Here is a 6,923-nt window from a genome sequence, read left to right on the forward strand (position 1 = left end):
ATAACTTTGTATGCCAACTCCCTAGAGGCCAAGGAAAAACCTTTGCCTGGAATTTTTCACATCTGCTCTTTATAGCGCCACCAGGAGGCCGACATATGTAAAACACATTTTCTAATATTACTCCTTCAGATTTTATCCAAATTTCACGCAAATTGGTACACATGCTCTCCATAGTCATGTGATCAAGACGCGTTTGTTTGATTTCTCATAATCCACCTTCATTGCCTACGATTGGCTTCTAAACCTTTCAGGAGTAGCCCGCTTTGTACCCGTTTTGTACAAATTGCCACAATTACTCAACGCAGCGTCCGATTGCGGTGAAACTGTGCATGCATATTCCCACTAGGCTGAGGACGAAATGCCACTTGACAGTTTTCAAATCAGCCTCATGGTGGCGCTACAACAGGTCACACACACACACACACACACACACACACACACAAAATACTAGAAAAGATTGTATTTAACCAAATACAAAGCTACTTCATTATTAACGATTTGATTAGTGAATATCAACACGCTTATAGAGAGGGTCACTCAACAGCCACGGCACTTACACAAATGACAGATAAATGGTTGAAAGATATTGATAGGAAAAACATGGTGGGAGCAGTACTATTAGACTATAGTGCTGCCTTTGATGTAATAGATCATGGAATTTTAATTGATAAATTGGAGTGCTATGGTTTTGCCCCTGTCAAGTATACGAACGCGTTGGCTTTGCTTCAGTAACCCCACAGGAGTCCCGGTTTATTATAAGAACAACAGACAGGATAGATAGAACAGCTTAGGCTATAACATGTGTGTGTCTGGCGTGACCGCTCAACCACACTTGACTTCATACAACACTGGCTCTAGTCAATGACGTCAGAGCATTCCTATTGGTTGGAAGGTCTGTCCTTCAACATACCTTGACATCTCCCCTTCAAGTTATCATCCCTCTCAATAACAAGTTTACAATCAGTCACTGAGCATCAATCACAAATCAATCACAAATCACCAAATCCCCCACTTCTCTTCCCTTCCTTTTTTTTTTCCTTTGTGTGTGGGGAAACAAATCAATAAACAGCGCACTTTCCAGTACCAATATTCAAATGCAAAATACGACATTCAACTTTCCTTTGTCAACCTACAAAACATTACAATGCCTTTCACATATGTCCCTTTTTTCCATTTTTTTTTATACATTTGGCTCACAAATCCATCCTCAAAACGCGTCTGCACACTCTACCCGACCGTGTCACCACCTGACCTTCTGGTGCGTGTCTGACAGGTCCATCGTTTTCACCCTGTCCCTGAGGAGGGCCCTGCGTGTCAGCCCTGTCCGATCCTACAGTCTGTGACAGTCCAACAGTCTCCGTATTCCCTGTTGTAGCAACAGTTTCTGTATTCCCTGTCGTAGCTTGCGGCACGCGTTGCAGATGCCGTCTGTTCCTTCGCAACTCTCCGCCCCCTGGTGTATTCACCTGATATGAGCGCTGTGTACAGCTCTCACGGACGACCGATGCCGGCCCTTTCCATGTCTTTTCCTTGTCCAACCTCAGCAGGACATTGTCTCCCGGATGTAGTTGTGGCAAGTCCCTTACTCCATGTCTCCTGTTGAAGTAGAACGCTTGTTGTTGTTTGGCCTCTGCGTCTCTGCGTCTGATGAGGTCCGCATCAGGCCACCCGGGAACCAGATTCTTCTTGAGTGATGGGAGTGTGGTTCTGATCTTACGTCCCATGAGTAGCTCCGCTGGGCTTACGCCCGTCGACGCCGTTGGTGTTGCTCTGTAACACATCAACGCCAACACTGGATCATCTTGTTTGAGTATGCGCTTAGCCAATTGCACAGCGCGCTCTGCATGACCGTTTCCTTGCGGGTTGTGAGGACTGGATGTGATGTGTTCAATGTCATATTGTCTACAAAAGTCCTTCCAGGCCTCGCTAGTGTAACAGGCGCCATTGTCGCTCTGGACTTGCTCTGGGGCCCCGAATCTGGCAAAGGTCGCCTTCAGTACTTTAACAACTTGGTCTGTTGTCATAGCGGTCAACTGTAATATCTCCAGGTACCGTGAGTAATAGTCCGATACCACACAGTAGTACTTGCCGTTATGTTCACACAAGTCAGTTGCCAACTTTTGCCACGGACGTTCTGGCAAGGGCGTAGGTTTCAGTGGCTCCTTGCGCTGTGTGCGTCTATTAGTCTGACAAAAGCGGCATGTTTCCACCCTCTGTTTGATATCCCCTGATAGTTTGGGCCACCACACGGTCTCCTGGGCTCTTTCCCTGCACTTTGATAGGCTCTGGTGTCCCTCATGTATGCGCTCTAGTATCTCTCGTCTCATGGACTGTGGAATCACAATGCGACAGCCCAATGTCACCAGGCCCTCACATAATGACAATGAGTCTTTCACTGCATAATAGTCTCTCGTATTGAGCGGTGTGTTACTCACTTTTGTTGGCCATCCCTCCGCGATCAGCTTCCATACATTCTGTAGCTGCTCATCCTCCTGTGTAGCGGCTCTGATCCTATCCAGTTTGTGCTGTGACACTGGCCAACTGTGAGTGACAGCATCCACGTGACATTCGACGATCTTCTCTGTAGTGTTGTCCCTGTTCTCTACAGGACTGCGTGACAGGGTATCTGCAATCACCAGTGTCTTCCCCGGTGCATATTCCGCTCTGGCGTTGAAGCGCATCAACCTCATCAGGAGACGCTGACACCTCACTGGCACTGTATCCAAGTCCTTACTGTTTATCAATGGCACCAGTGGCTTGTGGTCTGTGATGAGTCGGAAACTGTCCATGCCAACCAGGTATTTCTGGAACCTCTCACAGGCCCATACTCCTGCTAAGCATTCCTTCTCGATCTGTGCGTATCGAGTCTCTGTATCCGACAGTCTCCTGGAGCAGTAGGCGACAGGTTTCCAGCTCTCCCCACTGTGTAGCTGTAGCAGGACGCCTCCTATCCCATAGCTGCTTGCATCCGCCGAAACAGTTGTCAGTCTTTGTGGGTCATAGTGGGCCAAGACTGGCGAGGTGATAAGGGCTTCCTTCAGTTTCTGGAATGCCCGCTGTTGTGGCTGGTCCCATGCCCACATATGTTTCTCTTTCAGTAGGTCATACAGAGGACCTGCTGTTGACGCCAGGTCTGGAATATATTTGCCCATGTAGTTAATCATGCCTAATGCACGTTTTAACTCGTGTACATCAGTGGGCTCCTTTAGCTCGCTGATGGCACTGACTTTGTTTGGGTCCGCTCTCACTCCATTGGCATCCACGATGTGGCCCAGGAACCGCAGCTCTGTTTGTCTGTACACACATTTTTCCTTGTTGAGTTGGAGACCAGCCTGCTCCATTCTCCCCAGCGCTTTCTGCAGGCGTTGGTCATGTGTATTCATGTCTTTTCCATGGACCACCACATCATCGACGTATATAGCCACGCCCTCAAGCCCCTCCAACAGTTCATTCATTTTCCGCTGGAAAATCTCTGATGCAATATTTATCCCAAACGGCAGGCGCTTGAAACAGTACCTCCCAAAAGGTGTGAGGAAGGTTGTCGGGAGACTACTGTCGTCGTGTAGCGGTATCTGCCAAAAGCCGGACGCCGCATCCAGCGACGTGAAGACTGTAGAACCTGATAGCTTGGCCAGGGTCTCTTCTGTCGTCGGCATTTGATATTTCTCTATTTTGATGTTCCCGTTGAGTTTTTGGAGCGCCACGCAGATCCTCACTGCGCCTGTTGGTTTCATGACTGGCACCATGGGTGCGCACCAGTCAGTAGGTTGCGTGACTTTCACTATCACGCCCTGCTCCTCCATTCTCTGTAGCTCCTTTTGGACTTTAGGTAGAAGTGGTAGAGGAATCCGTCTGGCAGTGTGTACAGCATACGGTTCGGCTCCGTCATTCAAGTGGATCCTAACAGGGTCGGTCTTCAGTGTCCCCTGAAGACTTTCTGTTGCTCTGACCTGCTGTACTCTCTTAACTAGGCCCATCTCTACAGCTGTCTCTCTGCCTAGTAGGTTACTAACTGTAGGCCCTCTTGCTACGTATATATTAAAAATATACTTCCTCTGCTTGTGAAGTGCACTGGCTGTAAACTGTCCCATTATATCCAGCGCCCCACCCGGGCTGTCCAGTGGTGCTCTTGACTCTACTAGCTGTCTCTCGGGTCTGAGTGCACTGAATGTTTCTAGGTTCATCACAGTAACGTCGGCACCTGTGTCAATCCTGAATTTAACTGGAGTGTGCCCTATTTTTATCTGTTCTGACCAGTTATCTGTGCTGCCCTGGTTCACTTTGCTCACTGCCCCCAGGTAAAAGCTTCCCTCATCCTCTGTATTATCCTGAGTGACTTCTCTCACTGACTTAGAAAAACATAACCTTTCCCAGTGGCCTTTCTTCCCACATTTCCTACATTCTGTGTCTGATGCTGGGCATTTGGCCTGGTCAGTATGTCTTTCTTTACCGCACCGACGACATCTGTTGTCTCCCGATTGGGCTTGCTCCCATCTGCCCCTGGTAGGCTGTCTCCCGCCTCTTCTCCACGACCGCCGCTGTGTCACCTCCTGTACGTTGAACGACGCTTGTTGTTGTTGCTGGTTAATCTGCACCTCGACGTCCTCCGCTTGTCTCACCCGCTGTATTGCCTCTTCTAGAGTGAGTGTGGGTCTCAGCTGCAATCGTTTGGAGAGTTCTTTGTCCCGGATGCCGATGACCAGTTTGTCTCTGATGTTTTCATTTCTTGATTGTCCAAAATCACAGTTCTCGCTCAGCTCGTAGAGCGCTCTGATGAATGATTCTGCTGCCTCTCCTTGTCTCTGTGTTCGGTGGTGAAAGCACGCTCTTTCGTGTATCAAGTTCTTTTTCGGTATGAAATAGGCGTCGTATTTAGCTAGCACTGTATCGTAGTTATCGTCTTTCTCACCCGCAGCAAAGGTGAATGATTTGAAGATATTCTCCGCCTCGTTGCCCATGGCGTAGATCAACGTGCTAACCTGGACTTCCCCGTCTTCAGCCCCCAACTTTGTAGCCGACCGGTACCTGGAGAATCTCGCTCGCCAGGCGGGCCATTCCGACGGTCGCTCAAAGTTGAAACTTTCCGGTGGACCAGGTGGACCAAACTTCGCCATTGTTGTATTCGGTTCTTTCTCTTAGACTTCTGACACCATGTCAAGTATACGAACGCGTTGGCTTTGCTTCAGTAACCCCACAGGAGTCCCGGTTTATTATAAGAACAACAGACAGGATAGATAGAACAGCTTAGGCTATAACATGTGTGTGTCTGGCGTGACCGCTCAACCACACTTGACTTCATACAACACTGGCTCTAGTCAATGACGTCAGAGCATTCCTATTGGTTGCAAGGTCTGTCCTTCAACATACCTTGACAGCCCCTAAGGCGTTATTATGGCTTGAAAACTATCTATGTGACAGAACTCAAAGTGTATTCTTCAATGGCAGTATATCAGATGCTAGATGTGTTACGAGTGGAATCCCCCAAGGAAGTTCATTAGGTCCTTTTATTATTTTCCATTTTTACAAATGATTTTCCACTAGCCCTTGAAAAAGCACAGGTCTCCATGTATTCAGATGACACGACAATATATACACAAGGTACTACAATAGGTGAGATAACAGAGATTTTGAACAAAGAACTGGAAACAGTAATCAAATGGGTGACCAGTAACCAATTAGTGCTTAACATTCAAAAAACAAAAAGCATTGTATTTGCCACAAATCATGTATTAAGTTCCAAACCACAGTTGAATCAGACGTTGAATAATGTAAGGGTTGAGCAGGTGGAGGAAACAAAGCTTTTGGGTGTTAAGCTAGTGAACAATCTATCATGGTCGAGACACATTTATTCAGTGTTGGCAATGAGATGTAATGTTAGAAAAATGCATGTCAAGCTCTCCTGGACGACAGTCCAAGAGAGGCTGACAATATCACTCCTTGTTTTCTTGAGACATATTAATGAAATGAAACATCCTACCTGTTTATACAATCAACTTACACATAGTTCTAAATTACATCAATATGAGACTAGACATGCCACAAGAGGGTGCTATCAAGTCCCTAAAGCCAGAACAGGGTCTATGCAGCACACAGTACTGTACTATAGAGCCATGGCTGAGTGGAACAAACTGTCAGCTATGATCACAAAAGAAAAAACTAAATCAAGTTTCAAGAGACAATTGAAGAGGCATCTTGAAACCCTAAGACTGTAGGGCGCTCGAACGTGCACGGACACGTATACACACACACACACACACACACACACACACACACACACACACACACACACACACACACACACACACACAGCAGTCATGATCGATTAGGATAATATTTTCAATTTTGATCTCTACTTTTGTTTTCTACCCCAGGAGAATGGAAGGCTAATATGTAACTGAGGCAGATATGATGATATGCTTTTTGTTTGTTTTTTTCTCTTCCAAGAAAATGGGGAATCAGAAGGTGGATGAGGAAATTGTTGATCAAATATATATTTTTATTTTATTTATATATCATTGTCCTGTAATGTCATTCATGTCGAATGTCATGTTTTTATGTTCTGTGTGGACCCCAGGAAGATTAGCTGCTGCTATGCACCAGCTAATGGGGATCCTAATAAAACTCTAAAACTCACACACACGCACACGCACACGCTCACACACACAAAACATCCTCCTGGTGGAGACCTGTGCCCAGAAGGGCACTTTTTCTAGTTTTACCTCCACCTAGTGATCATCACGCAGCACCACATCACATCAGTTCATTCACTGACTGACTAGTGACTACACTACACTGTCCCTATTAGTTGTGTTATTGTTGTAGTGTAGTGTCATGATCAGGTGGTGAATGGAGCTGACCTAACTCAGAGAAAAATGCTTAATAGACTATTATTGAATCAATAAAGCAAAGGAAGTGGAAAACAC

Source organism: Electrona antarctica (genome assembly GCF_951216825.1).
Source record: "Electrona antarctica genome assembly, chromosome: 3".
In the NCBI taxonomy this organism is placed as follows: domain Eukaryota; kingdom Metazoa; phylum Chordata; class Actinopteri; order Myctophiformes; family Myctophidae; genus Electrona; species Electrona antarctica.